Here is a 15,729-nt window from a genome sequence, read left to right as displayed (position 1 = left end):
TAATGACATGTTTCCACCACTATAGTATCACACAGAATAATTTCACTGCCCTAAAAATCCTCTGTGCTCTGCCTATTCATCCCTCCCTCCCCTAACTCCTGGCAACCACTGTTTCCACAGTTTTGCCTTTTCTAGAATGTTACATAGTTGGAATCACACAGTATGCAGCCTTTTCAGATTGGTGCCTTTCACTTAGTAATATGCACTTGAAGTTCCTCCATATGTTTTCATGAAGTGAAAGCTCATTTCTTTTTCGTGCTGGATAGTATCCCACTGTCTAGATGTACCAAAGTTTATTTATCCATTAACCTACTGAAGAATATTTTGATTGCTTCCAAGTTCTGGCAACTATGAATAAAACTGCTATAAATATGGTAAGAATATTTTAGTTTTGTAATAAACTGCCAAACTGCCTAACAAAGTGACTGTACCATTATTTTGCATTCTCACCACAGCAATAAACGAGTTTCTGTTACTTCACATCCTTGCCAGCATTTGGCACTGTCAGTGTTCTAGATTTTAGCCATTCTAACAGGAGGGTAGTGGTAACTTATTTTAATTTGCAATTCTCTAATGACATATAGTGTTGAACATCTTTTTATATGCTTATTTGCCATCTGTATATCTTCTTCGGTGAGATGACAGTTCAACTCTTTTTTGCTTATTTTTTAATTGTTTTCTTTTTTTCCTAATTTTTTATGTTTTTGCTCACTGTAATTATTATTATTTTTAAATGTATTTATTTATTTATTTATTTATTTATTTAATGTCTGTGTTGGATCTTTGTTGCTGCACAGGGTCTTTGCTGCTGCACACGGGCTTTTTCTAGTTGCAGCAAGCGGGGGGCTACTCTTCCTTGCGATGTGCGGGCTTCTCATTGTGGTGGCTTCTCTCAATGTGGAGCACGGGTTCTAGGTGCATGGGCTTCAAAAGTTGTGGCACGGATTCAGCAGTTTTGGCTTGTGGGCTCTAGAGCGCAGGCTCAGTAGTTGTGGCACACAGGCTTAGTTGCTCTGTGGCATATGGGATCTTTCCAGACCAGGGATTGAACCCATGTCCCCTGCACTGGCAGGAGGATTCTTAACCACTGCGCCACAAGGGAAGTCCCAAAGTTGGATGTTTTCTTATTATTGAGTTTTAAGAGCTTTCTGTATATTTTGGATAACGGTCCTTTACCAGATGTGTCTTTCACAAATGTTTTCTCCCAGTCTGTGGCCTGTCTTCTCATTCTCTTGGCGCTGTCTTTCACAGAGCAAAGTTTTTAATTTTAATGAATTCCAGCTTACCATTCTTTCTTTAGACCATGCCCTTCTAGTGTTGCATTTAAGAAGTCATTGCCTATAATCGAATCACTCTGCTGTACACCTGAAACACAATATTGTAAATCAACTATACTTCAATTAAAAAGAAAAAGCCATGGGGAATTTCCTGGCAGTCCAGTGGTTAGGACACCATGTTTTCACTGCTGACGGGACTAGTTTGACAAGCTGTGCAGCACAACTGAAAAAAAAAAAAAAGGTCATGGCTATATCCAAGATCATCTAGGTTTTTGCTTATATTCTCTTCTAGGAGTTTTACAGTTTTGCCTTTTATGTTTAGATTTATTCTGAGTTACTATTTGTGAAGGATGTAAGATCTGTGTGTAGATTCATTTTTTTGCATGTAGATGTCTACTTTATCCAGCACCTTTTGTTGAAAAGAATATCTTTTCTCCAGTGTATTATCTTTGCTCCTCTGTCAAAGATCAGTTGATTATATATGTGTCAGTCCAATTTCTGGGCTCTCTATTCTGCTCTATTTATCTATTTGTTTATTCTTTCACCATTCACTATCTTGATTACTACAGCTTTATAGGAAGTCTTGACATTGGAGAGTGTCAGTTCTCCAACTTTGTTCTTTTCCATTGCTGAATTGGCTACTCTGGGTCTTTTGCCTTTCTGTATGTAATTTAGAATCAGTTTGTTGATTTCCACACAATAACTTGCTAGGATTTCGACTGGGACTGTGTTGAATCTGCACATCAAGCTGGGAAGAACTAACATCTTGACAATATTGAGTCTTCCTATCCAAGAACATGGAATCTCTCACCACTTATTTAGTTGTGTGTGTGTGTGTGTGTGTGTGTGTGTGTGTGTGTGTGTGTGTGTGTGTGTGTCTGCATCAGGTCTTAGTTGCAGGATGAAGGCATCTCTCTAGTTGTGGCATGAGGGTTTTCTCTTCTCTAGTTGTGGCATGCAGGCTCCAGGGCGTGTGGGCTATGTAGTTTGTGGCATGCAGGCTCTCTAATTCAGACACGCAAGCTCAGTAGTTGTGGTGCGTGCACTTAGTTGCCCCTCGGCACGTGGGACCTTAGTTCCCTGACCAGGGATCCAACTCGCATCCTCCATACTGGAAGGCAGATTCTTTACCACTGGATCACCAGGGAGTTCTCACTTACTTAGGTCTTCTCAATTCTTTTCAACAGTTTTGTTGTTTTCCTCATATAGATCCTGCTCACAGTTTGACAGATTTACACTTAAGTACTTTATTTTGGGGGAATAAAAACATTAATGGTAATGGGTTTTTAATTTCAAATTCAACTTGTTCATGCTAGTTTACAGGAAAGTATTTAATTTTTGTATATCAATTTTGCATCCTGCAACCTTGTTATAGTTGCTTATTAGTTTCAGGATTTTTTTTGTTGTTGATTCTTTCAAATTCTGCCGTCTGCAAAAAAAAGTTTTATTTCTTCCTTCCCAATATGAATACTTTTATTTCCTTTAATTGTCTTATTGCACTAGCTAGGACTTCCAGTACGATGTTGAAAAGCAGTGGATTTTCCTTTGCCTCACTTCTGATCTTAGCAGAAAGCTTCTAATTTCTCACCACTAAGATATATTAGCTGAAGATTTTTTGTAAATATTCTTTATCAAGTAGACTCTCTTCCTAGTTTGCTGGAAGTTTAATCATGAACAGGTGTGGATTTTAATAAATGGTTTTTCTGTATCTATTGATACGAACATGTGACTTTTCTTCTTAGCCTAATATAATCGGTTATATTAATTGATTTTTTAAGGTTGAATCAGCCTTGCATACCTGGGATAAATTTCACTTGGTCATAGTGTATGTTATTCTTTTTACATTGTTGGATTTGATTTGCTAATATTTTGATGATTTTTGCATCTATGTTCATGAGAGATAATGATCTATAATTTTCTTTCCTTGTACCATCTGTCTGGTTTTGGCATTAGAGTAATGCTGGCCTCATACAATGAGTCAGGAAGTATTCTTTCTGCTTCACTCTTCTGGAAGAGATTCTAGAGAAGCGGTATAATCTCTTCCTTAAATGTCTGGTAGAATTCATCAGTGAACTCATCTCAGCCTGGCACTTTCTGTTTTGTAAGGTTGTTAACTGTTGGTTCAATTTCTTGAATAGATATGGCCTAAACAGATTATTTCTTCTCTTGCGTGAGCTCTGGCAGATGTACCTTTCAAGAAATTGGCCCATTACATCTAGGTTATCAAATTTGTGGGTATTACATCTATTTGTTACCAACACGAGTTGCTCATAATATTCCTTTATTATCCTTTCAATGCCCATGGGATCTGTAGTGATATTCTTTCATTTCTGATTTTAATAATTTGTGTCTTCTCCCTTTTTTTTCTTAGCCTGGCCAGAGGTTCCTGACTTTTTTAAAAAACCCGTTTTTGGTTTTATTGATCTTCTCTACTGATTTTCTGTTTGCAATTTCACTGATTTCTGATCTATATTTTTCTTCTGATTTAATTTGCCCTTATTTTTCTAATTTCCTAAAGTGGAAGCTTAGATTACACATTTTAGGTTTTTCTTTTTTTCTAACATATATACTCAATGCATTTCCCTCTAAGCACTGCTTTTGCTGCATTTCACAATTCTGGTAGGTGTTATTTTCATTTTCATTTAATTCAAAGTATTTTTAGATTTCTCTTGAGATTTCTTCTTTGATCCATGTGTGATTTAGAAGTGTGGGGATTTTCCCACTATCTTTCTGTTGCTGCTTTCTAGTTTAACTCCATTGTGGTCTGAGAGGATACACTGTAGAACTTCTATTCTTTTAAATTTGTTAAGGTGTTTTATGGCCCAGAATGCAGTTTACCTTGGTGAAAAGATTCATGTGAGCTTCAGAAGAATGTATATTCTGCTGCTACTGGATGAAGTAGTCGGCAGATGTCAATTATATCCAGCAAACTGATAGTGCTGCTGAGTTCATCTATGCCCTTAATGGTTTTCTGCCTACTGGGTCTGTCCATTTCTGGTAGGAGTGTGGAAGTCTCCAACTAAAATAGTGGATTCGTCTATTTCTCCCTGTAGTTCTATCAGTTTTGCCTCACAGAGTTTGATATTCTGTTATTAGGTGCATAGACATTAATAATTGTTATGTTTTCCTGGAGTACTAACCCCTTTATCATTACATACTATCCCTCTTTTATCCCTGATAATTTTCTTTGGTCTGAAGTCCGCTCTGAATATAGCTACTCCTGCTTTCTTTGGATTAATGTCAGCATTGTACATCTTTCTCCATCCCTTTATTTTTAATGTATATGTATGTTTATATTAGAAGTAAGTTTCCTGAAAAAAACACAGAGTTGAGTCTTGTTCTGTGCTCCACTCCCTCTCTTTCATTTGTGTATTTAGACTACTGAGGTTTAAAATTGATTACTGATATAGCTGGATTAATATCTACCATGTTTGTTACTGTTTTCTATTTGTTGCTCTTATTCTTTGTTCTGATTTTTGTCTTCTACCCTTTTTTTTCTGTCTTTTAGGTTTAAATGAGCATTTTACATGATTCCATTTTCTTTCCTTTCTTAGCATAACAATTATAGTGGGTTTTTGTTTTTTTTTCAATTAGGGTGTCAGTTTGCAATGTGCATTTACAAGTAAATGAAGTGAAACCACAAATGACACTACACCACTTCATGGGTAATGCAAGTATCACATAATAGCAAAATATTCCTAATTTCTCCCTCCTGTCCCTTGTATCACTGCTGTCATTCATTTCACTTATTCATATGTACATATATAGGTATACACACACAGATACACACAGGTATAACTGAACACAAGCATACATAATTGATTACACTGATGCTATTACTTTGAACAAATTATGTTAGATCAATTAAGAATAAGAAAAATATGGACCTCCCTGGTGATCCAGTGGTTAAGACTCAATGCTCCCAATGCAGGGGGGCCTGGGTTCGATCTCTGGTCAGGGAATTAGGTCCTGAATGCCACAACTAAAGATCCCACATGCTGCAATGAAGACCTCGCACACAGCAATGACTATCCCGTGTGCCGCAATGAAGACCGGCCACAGCAAAATTAATTAATTAATTATAAAGAAAAAATAAGAAAAATAAAACACTTAATTCTATCCCTACTTACTCATTCTTCAATGCGTTTTTTTTCTTTGCATAGATCTGAGTTTGTGACCTACAGTTTTCCTTCTTCAAATTTCCTTAATTTCGAGTTGTCTGAGAAATTATTTCTCCTTAATTTCTGAAGGATAACTTTGCAGAGTATAGAATCCTAGGTTGGGAGGGACTTTTTTTTTTCTCAATATTTTAAATATTTCACTTCACTCTCTTCTTCCTTGCATGATTTCTGAGGAGAAGTCATATATAACTTTTATCTTTGTTTCTCTGTCAGTAAACTGTTTTTCTCCTCTGGCTTTTTTCAAGATTTTTTCTTTATCTTCAATTTTCTGTATTATGAGTATGATTTACCTATATGTAGTTTTTTGCGCATTTATTCTCCTTGGTGTTCTCTTAGCTTCTTAGATCTGTGGTTTGGTGTCTGATGTTAATTTAGGAAAATTCTCAGTCATTATTGCTTTAAATGTTTCTTCTGTTCCTTTCTTTCTTCTCCTTCTAGTATTCCAATTATGTGTATGTTACATCTTTTGTAGTTGTACCACATTTCTTGGGTATTCTTTTCCATTTTTTCCCCCGGTCTCTTTTCTCTATGATTTTTAGTTTTGAAAGTTTCTACTGACATATATCCTCAAGCTCAGAAATTCTTTCCTCAGCTGGGCCCAGTCTACTAATAAGCTCATCAAAGAATTCATCTCTAGCATTTTTGGTTTTGTTTTCTTAGAATTTCTACCTTTCTGCTTACTTTATCCATCTGTTATTGCATGTTGTCTACTTTTCCCATTAAAGGCTTTAGCATATTAACCACAGATTTTGAAAATTCCCAGTCTGATAACTCTAAAACTCCTGCCATGTCTGACTCTGGTTCTGATGCATGTTCAGTCTCTTCAAACTGTGTTTTTTGTCTTTTCCTTTTCTGTTGAAAGGTATACATGATATACAGCGTAGAAGGAACTGTAGAAAAAGCCTTTTAGGTGTAAGGGGAGGGGAAGCATTCTGCAGTCCTAGGCCTCAGTCTTTTGGTGAGCCTGTGCCCCAGGACTATGAACTTCATCAGTGCTTCTCAGTTTTCTTCCCTATTTATGGGACAGGATGGCTCAGGGGACTGCAGCTGGGCATTTCCCTTCCCCCAGGTCAGTTAGGCTCTGATAAACCCACAGCAGGTAAGGTTCTGGTAAAATAATTTCTCCTGAGTGCAGGCCTTAAGAAAAACACAATAATTCTGGGTAATTTCAAAACAGTTACTTTCCCCCTTCTCCTGCCAGAAGAATTAGGGTATTTTTTTTCCCCAATATTCACTGGGAAAACCAGGTAGAGACTCTTGAGGTAAAACTCACAAAAGCGTGGGGACACTCCCAGAGTCTTCACCTCTCAGGCTTGTCCACGCTGAGCCTAAAGCAATTTGTCAATTACAGTTCTGGTTTTTCTGCCCCAGTACTGCTTCCCACAGAGGTTTCTGCTGGAGGTTTCTGCTCTGGTAAAATTTTAATTATCTGCATTAATTTTCAGTGCATATTAAGCTTCATATTCTTCTGCCTTGGGTACTCCACCTAAGTGTAACACCTTTCTGGTTTTATGACCTGTAATCTTTGACTCCACCCTGAAGATGCCACCAGGTCAAGAGATCACTGAGATATTTGAGATGGAAAAACCTTACGGAATCTTTACTAAGAGAGTTCTTAGAAGATATATTGAGAGTTGAGGGAGGATTACTGCATAAGGTTTCACAATATAGCTGTATCTTTTAATAATAATAAGCAGCAGCAGCAGCAGCACCAGCAGCACCACCACCACCACCACACGCCTATTCACTGCTTACCATGCCAGGTGCTGTTCTAAAAGCTTTTACATGCATTAACTCCTCAAATTCCCTCAAAACTGTATGAGGTAAGTACTGTTTTCCTTATTTTATAGGTGAAGAAACTGAGTCATTGAAAGGTAAAATAACTTCCTAAAGGTCACACTGCTATTGCACTGCTGAACTAGAAGTCAAACCTAGATGGTATGACTTCAAAGTTCATGCTGCTACTCTACTGTCCTTCTTTAATAAAAAAGAACATTTAAGAATTTAACTATAAATGAGTCAAATAAGTTACGGTTTGTTCATTCTTAGTAAGCAGCCCAGATTCTGTTTTTGAGATGGCTAATATATCTTATTATTTGATCTAATATATTTTATTATTTATATATCTTGCCCCAACACAGCAAAATGAATTATCAACCCATAGAGACAAAAAGTACATTAGTGGTCACCAGGGGCTTTATGAATGACTGGCTGCTTAATGGGTATGGAGTTTCCTTTGGGGGTAATAAAAATGTGCTGTAACTAAACAGATGATGGTTGCACAATTCTGTGAGTGTACTAAACACCAATGAATTGTACACTTTAAATGGTTAATTTGTTATGTGAATTTTATCTCAACTGAAAAAGAAAGAATGATCTACAATATTTTGGTTAATAGTAGGGGGAAAGGTTCTAAAATATTAGTAAGATAAAAGTAGGTTGCACAACTATATGTAGCACAATACCAAATTTGGAAACCAAAATTTTTTATGCTTTTAATATTTGGATACATACACTAAGTGTCTATATCTGTATTTCAGAATAAATGTTCCTTTTTTCTTTATATTTTCTGTATAGGTCATATATTTCTTTTATTACCAGGACAAATACATTTTTAAAAGAGTTTAATCACAAGTAAGTTTAGTGATGTAATTGATTTCAAAGTCCTCAAATAATAAAATGGTTGAACTAAATTCAAATATATCAATAATTATAGTAAGTGTGAATAGTCTAAACACATCAATTAGAAGACAGAGATTGTCAGAATGGGAAAAAAATAGCATAACTATATGGTATCTATAAGAAACTTCAAATATAGTGATATAGGTAGGTTAAAATTAAAAGGCTAGGAAAAGATAGAGCATGCAAACACTAATCAAAGAAAGCTAGAGTGGCTATATTAATATCAGACTTCAGAGTGAAGAAAATTACCAGCTACAATGAGGGACATTACACAATAATAAATGCGTCGGGCACATTGAAGATATAATCCTAAATGTGTATGCACTTAACAACAAACCTTTAAAATACACGAACCCAAAACTGACAAAACTGAAAGGAGAAACAGACAAATCCAAAACTGAGGCTGAAGACTTTAACACTCTTTTCTCAGTAAGAGATAGAACTAGTTGTTCCCCCGTCCCAATAAAAATCTATCAAGATACAGAGGAACTGAACAATAGCATCAACCAACTGGATCCAACTGACATTTATACAACACTCCAGCCAACAATAGCAAAATACACATCCTTTCAAGGTGCACATGAAATACTCACCAAGACAGACAATATCTCTTGGGTTAAAAACACCTTAAATTTAAAAGAATTAAAATCACACAAATCTCTTAACATAATGGAATTAAACTGGAAATGATCAAACAAGACAACAGAAAAATTACCAAACATTTGGAAACTTAACTACATATTTCAATATAATCCATGGGTCAAACAGGAAGTCTCAAGGGAAATTAGAAAATACTTTGAACTGAATGAAAATGAAAATACAGTATTTCAAAATTTATGGTATGCAGCTAAAAGCAGTACTCTGAGGGAAATCTGCAGTTGTTATGGACTAAACACTTGTATCCTCCCCTCATCAAATTCTTATCTTGAAACTTAATCCTCACTGTGAGTGTGTTTCGAAGTTGTCTCTTTGAGAGGTGATTAGGTCATGAGGGTAGAGCCCTGATGATTGGGATTAACATCCTTATTAAAAAAGACCCCAGAGAGGATATAGTGAGAAGGCCATCTTATGAAGTAGGAAACTAGCCCTCACCAGACACTGAATCTGCCAGCATCTCTCTTACACTTCCCAGCCTCCAGAAATGTAAGAAATAAAAGCCACCCAGTCCACAGCAGCTCAAACAGACTAAGAGAATAATACTAAACATTTACATTATAAAAGAAAGGTTTCAAATCAATGACCCCAAGCTTCCATCTTAAGATACAAGAAAAATAAAATAAACCCAAGTGAAGCAGGAGGGAAATAATGAAATTAAGAGCAGAAATCCATGTAACTGAAAACAGAAAAATAGAGAAAAATCAATGAAACTAAAAGCTAGTTTTCTTAAAATTAAGAAATCTATCAAGATTATTAAAGAAAAAAAGACACAAAATATCAAGAATGAGAGAGGATTATCACTACAGACACAGAAAGCATTAAAATGATAATAAAGGTTAGTACAAACAATTCTGCACACATAAATTCAACAATTTAGTGAAAAGGACCAATTCCTTGAAATTACCCAAAGTCACCCAAGATGAAAGATAACATGAACAGATCTGCAACTATAAAAATAAATTGTATTAGTAATTTTAAACTTTCAAAAAAGACCCCCACCCCCAGCACAGAAGGTTTCACTAGCAAATTCTTTAGAAGACGGCCACCAATTCTATACAATTTGTGGGGGAAAAAAAATTGGTACAACATAGGAATTTATAGAGCTGCAGGCCACTAGCCACATGTAGCTACTGAGTGCCTGAAATGTAACTAAAGCCACATGTTAAAATGATACTATTTAGGCTATAATGAGTTAAATAAAATGTACTATTAAATGTCCTTTAAAATCTTAGTAAGACTTAGGTCTGATAAGGTCTGCTTTCCTAATCACTTCTGATTTCTAAATACAAAAGACAATTGTAAAACTAAAAAACAGAAAAAATGACTTTGAAGTAATTACTAAGCCAAAGCCTGACCCACTCTAGAATTCACTTACTTTCAAGACCATCTCAAAACAAAGTACAAGCAAAACTCTTAGAAAGCATAAGAGGAAACCGGAAGGACACTGATCACTACTAAGTAAAACATTCCTACCTGGAGCCAAATGTCTGACACTGACATTCTCTTTGTAAAGAAAGGAAACCATAAGCTCTTTAAAGTTAAAAGGAGAAAAACTGAGAGCTTTTTAAAAAGGGATTTTTCTTTCAAGATAAAGATTACAGAATGAACTAATTCTAAATGATAAATATCTTTGCCATTCCAAGGAAAAACTCATTAGAACACTGTGTGGCTAGTGTCAGAGCATCATTATGGGAACAGAATGGAATTTGCTTTTCAGTAAGAAGATCCCCTCTTCAAAGATTCCTACCGTTAACTACAAAACTAATAGGAGGTTTTTTAAAATAAAAAAAAGGCTACATTATGAGCAATAATTAAGGAATATAAACTGCATCATATTATTTTAGACACTAATCCCCATTCTGTTAAAAAAAAAAAAAAACCACATATTTTTCAGTAGTTATGTAGTCTCCCCCAATCCCATTTTGCTTTCTGCAAGTTTCAGTTACTTGAGGCCAACCTCAAATCTGAAAATACTAAATGGAAAGTTCCAGAAACACACAGTTCATAAGTTTTAAATTGCACACCATTCTAAGGGGCATGATGAAATCTCATGCCTTCCTGCTCCATCCCACCCAGAGCCCCCAACTATTGACATCGTCTGTTCCTGACATCCAACCATTCAACATTGTTATGGCTTAATGACCTAGGATCATTCAAAGCTTATGATCCTCCTTATAGGCATTTTATCACCTCACATCATCACAAGAAGGGTGAGTACAAATGATAAGATATTTTGAGAGAGGGGGAGAGAGAGAAGGAGGGAGACAGACCACATTCACATACCTCTTATTACAGCACATTGTTATAGCTGTTCTGTTTTATTATTAGTTCATGTTAATCTCTTATTGTGCTTAATTTATAAATTAAACTTCCTCATAGGTATGTACGTACAGGAAAAAACATAGTATATACGGGGTTTAGCACTATCCATGGTTTCAGGCATCCAGTGGGGGTCTTAGAATGTATACCCCAAGGACAAGGCAGGGGGTCCACTGTACTGATAAATTAGGTATTCACCATGACTTGAATAGGAAGTAATTATGCTTTCTTCCTTATTTATAAGAGATATGCTCTGGTCTGATTCAGTGGCAAGTGTACATAATGGCACTTATGAAAAATTCCCATCACACAACAATTCAGTAAAACCTTAAGAATTACTCATCTGAAACAATTTCAGCATGTATGTAAACATTTTTTGTGACGGGGAAGTGTACCTGTCTCCAACATTGTAAGTCTTACTTTTTGCCTCATTTTTAATATTTCTGAAATCAAAATGCATCATATGATCAAATACGTTCATTTAATATGATAATGCTCTTCCCTTCTCCTCAAAAGAAAAGTCGTCATTAAACCAACAATGCATATTAAAATTACTGTCAGGACTTCCTAGGTGGCGCAGTGGTTGGGAATCCGCCTGCCGGTGCAGGGAATGTGGGTTCGAGTCCTGCTCTGGGAGGCTTCCACATGCTGTGGAGCAGCTGGGCCCGTGAGCCACAACTGCTGAGCCTGTGCTCTGGAACCCGTGAGCCACAACTATTGAGCCCATGTGATAGAAAAAAATAAAAAAATAAAAAATAATAATAAAATTACTGTCACATAAGAATCAAAGAAGTGCAGGAAGTTTTATGTGTATATGTTTTACTATGATAGGGATATACTCTCTAAGTAACTAAACACTTTTTAATTAGATTCTATCTAAGCTATAGCCCTTAGCCAATGCATACACACAAAAGAGAATTACATTTTTTTAAAAAGCAAATTATGCCTAAGTATTTATTTTTTAAATGGTAAGTGGTTTTACAACTATTTTCAACAGTAAGTATATCAATATTTTAATAAAGAATTATATTTGGTTAAAAAATTTTACGGAACTGTCAATCCCAAAATTCAGAATTCTTGGAACCTAACATTCCAGATCGAAGACATTTCTGCTATCAGAAGGGCTCTGGCTACCATAAAAGAAAAAGATGCTGCTTTCAAATTATATTTTTGCTCTTCTACCAAACCTTTAGACATATGTTTGGTCTACTGAGAAATAATAAAACTAATTACAAAGCAAAGAGTGTTAGCACTAACAGTTCACATGAAAACTGCTCACATTTGAATTTCCAAGTAGTTAAAACATTTGACGCTTCATACCTAGACATGCAAATATTTCATTTACTACACTTTAAAGATCTATCACTGTTTCATCTAATCTCTTGATTTCCCATGCTTCACAGAGGTTCAGACCCAGATGTCTGCATTTTAGAGATTAATCTGAACAGTAGAGCCACTTCACACTGCCTTTGACTCCTGCAGAACTGCCTGGACACGACCACCAAACAAATGACCACTTGGTGTCAGTGCAATCAAGTGGCTTGTACAAACCAGCAGGCTTCCTTCTCTGAAGCTGAAATAGCCCATCACTTTTTTTTTGCCCATCACCTTTTAAACAATGTAGACCTTATAATGTAAAGATATCTAAGGATTTCAGATCTCCTTTACATATTGAAATGTCCCTTCTAAAAACATTACCCATATAAATCACAATCAGCTTAGGCTAGCATTTCTTTTATCAAAAAAGAAATCTGTTATTTTCAAGGGCTACTCCTATTTCTGATACTGGAGGGATCTAGAGATCAGAATTGAAACAGAGAGCATCTTACTGAGGATCTTCTAGAAGCAAATTAAGCAGGCTTTTTGAGTGCAACATAAAAGAGAGACATTCTAAAGGTGGGGTCAACAGGCAAAAGCGCAAGAGAACTGGTAGAAATACCAAGCAGAACAATATCTAAATAGAAGACACCCGTGTAGAGTCTGGAGGAAGTCTATGAAACCAGAGTTTCTTTTATAATATGATCAGTTAAAACACTGGAGAAGAATGAGGAGGGGCAGTCCTGCACTACCTGGTTAAGGTGGACATTCCGTAAACTGGAGAAGCTGGAAGAACAGCTTACAAAGGTTTTAAGAAATAAACAGTGTGGTTTACATACAGCACCCATTAAGTTTCCTAACCTGTGGGACTATATTACATATTATGTTTTAGGAGCTTAATAAGGGAAGTTCCATTTCTAACCTTTGAGAAAACTAAATGAATAATGTATAAGTATTTAATCTACATGTGAATTGTCCTTAAGAACCCATGTGAAGCATTTAACAAGAGCTATTTCAAGTGGAAGAAACCCTCATCAGCATGTATCATGTGACCTCAGTGCCTGCTTCACAACTAGAACCCTTCTGCTTTAGAAAGAATTATTAAGTGCAGGGGTACAGCTCTCCTGTGGAACTTTGTTTTTTGTGTGCGGGTTTGTTTGGGGTTTTTTTTTTTTGGCTGCTCAGTGCGGCATATGGGACCTTAGTTCCCTGACCAGGGATGGAACTGGCACCCCCTGCATTGGGAGTGGGGAGTCTTAACCACTGGACCACTAGGGAATTCCCTCTCCTGTGGAACTTTGAAAGAGGGCACTCTACCAGAAAGAGGGGAGGCGTGCTTGTACCAAGGCCAAAATGGTGACAAGCACTCACACTCCTTACTCCTTCCCAAGAGTCAAGTGTCCCAGAGGAACTGTCTACCTCCTGGCAAGCAGGAACTTCTTGGGGAATGCAGATATTCACTCAGCTACCTAAGAGTCACCTTGCTGATCTCAGCCTGTCCGTCATTCCCATTTATTCTGGAAATGGAGAGGATTTAGGGACCATATACCCCAGTCTCCCTAAACTCTGCCAAGTACTAACACCGTGGAGTCAAAGTTTCCCTGTGAACCAAATACAGTAGTGTCCAATGGCAAAGAGCATAAAACTACTTTTGTTAATTTATAACTATAACTTATAGCTAATTTATAACTTTCACTGAAACTGAGATAAGTCATTAATTATCTCTGGTCTTTGGTTTCCTCACCCATTAAGCGCAGCTAATACTTCCCTTATGAGATAATTTATATGAAAAAGCCCACTACAATGCCTGACATAAAGTAGGCATTAGATAACACGCTGCTTTTATCTAAGAAGTAAAAATCTGTAGAAAAAAGATAAAATAAAATGTTTGGGGGTCTTCCCTGGTTGTCCAGTGGTTAAAACTGGGGGCATGGGTTCAATCCCTGGTCAGGGAACTAAGATCCCATGTGTCACACGGCGCTGCCTAAAAAAATAGAAAATAGGAAAAAAAGAAAAAGAAAAAGGGAAAGACTCTGACTCCCGCCATGCAGCCAAAAAAAGTAAAAAAAAAAAAAAAAAAAAAAAAAGCTTGGCCTTGAAAATAACTCTGCTGCTCTTCCCTTCTGCGGCCATCGCTGGAGTGCCAGCGGCCAAAATGAAGTCCAATCCGTTTGTGACTTCTGACCAAACCAAGAACTGGAAAAGGCATTTCAATGCACTGTCCCACATTCGCAGGAAGATTATGTCTTCTCCTCTCTCTAAAGAGCTGAGACAGAAGTACAATGTCCAATCCATGCCCATCTGAAAGGATGATGAAGTTCAGGTTGTCTGAGGGCACTACAAAGGGCAGCAAATTCTCAAAGCAGTCCAGGTTTACAGGAAGAAACATGTCATCTACATGGAACAAGTGCAGTGGCAGAAGGCTAATGGCATGACTGTCCGTGTGGGCATTCACCCCAGCAAGGTGGTCATCACCAGACTAAAACTGGACAAAGACTGCAAAAAGATTCTTGAACATAAAGCCAGATCTCGCCAAGTAGGAAAGGAAAAGGGCAAATATATGGAAGAAACAATTGAGAAGACACAGGAGTAAAGAAATCTTGTATACAACTTTCATTAAAAACTATTAAAACGGAAAAAAAAGAAAAAGAAAAAGAAAATAACTCTGCCAAGAATCAAATACTTAGTGGTACTCAACCAAGGGAGTTAGAAATGTGTGTGGTGGGAGAGGAGGGGTGGCTGTAAAGACGAACATGGGAAGATATAGGTATTTAGTCAGAGGGCCTAGGGTCTTATAAATAAGCCCCACAGAATGAAGAACTGTCCACATAATATGCCAATAGCACACTCCTGTTGAGAGACTGAAAGAATACAACCAATCTAAAATGAGGGGAGAAGACCCACCTTGTAAATTATTAAATATAGCAAAAATTCCTTTCAGGAAGAGAAATGAGCTCAAACAACTTAAGTATTATTGGAAAAATAAGAAGAACGGATTCTTTCTAGAGAAGACCATCTAAAGACTAAAGAAGAGACCAGGCTTCCTAAGTGGCGCAGTGGTTAAGAATCCACCTGCCAATGCAGAGGTCACGGGTTTGATCCCAGCTCCAGGAAGATCCCTGTTGCTTGTATCTCTTACTTGTTTTGACAATAAAAATCCTTACTACTTTAAAGAAGAGACCACCCAACCAAAAACAAAAACAAACAAACAAAACAAGCTTTGTTGTTAAAAAAGAAAGATGAGGGACTTCCCTGGGAGTACGGCAGTTAAGACTTTGCCTTTCAATGCCTGGGGT

General features: G+C 36.7%; 1 protein-coding gene and 1 pseudogene across 2 annotated transcripts in view; one reads left to right on the top strand and one right to left on the bottom strand.

Moving 5' to 3' along the window:
• Positions 1-15,729, bottom strand: part of ILRUN (inflammation and lipid regulator with UBA-like and NBR1-like domains) — a 104,060-nt gene that overhangs the window by 36,766 nt on the left and 51,565 nt on the right. The gene's annotated exons all lie outside the window — the stretch shown is intronic.
• Positions 14,589-15,026, top strand: LOC130831183 (60S ribosomal protein L26-like; annotated as a pseudogene).

Source organism: Hippopotamus amphibius, chromosome 11 (genome assembly GCF_030028045.1).
Source record: "Hippopotamus amphibius kiboko isolate mHipAmp2 chromosome 11, mHipAmp2.hap2, whole genome shotgun sequence".
Taxonomy (NCBI): Eukaryota; Metazoa; Chordata; class Mammalia; order Artiodactyla; family Hippopotamidae; genus Hippopotamus; species Hippopotamus amphibius.
The sequence above is the reverse complement of the archived record's forward strand: the minus strand, read 5'-3'. Positions and strand labels throughout refer to the sequence as shown.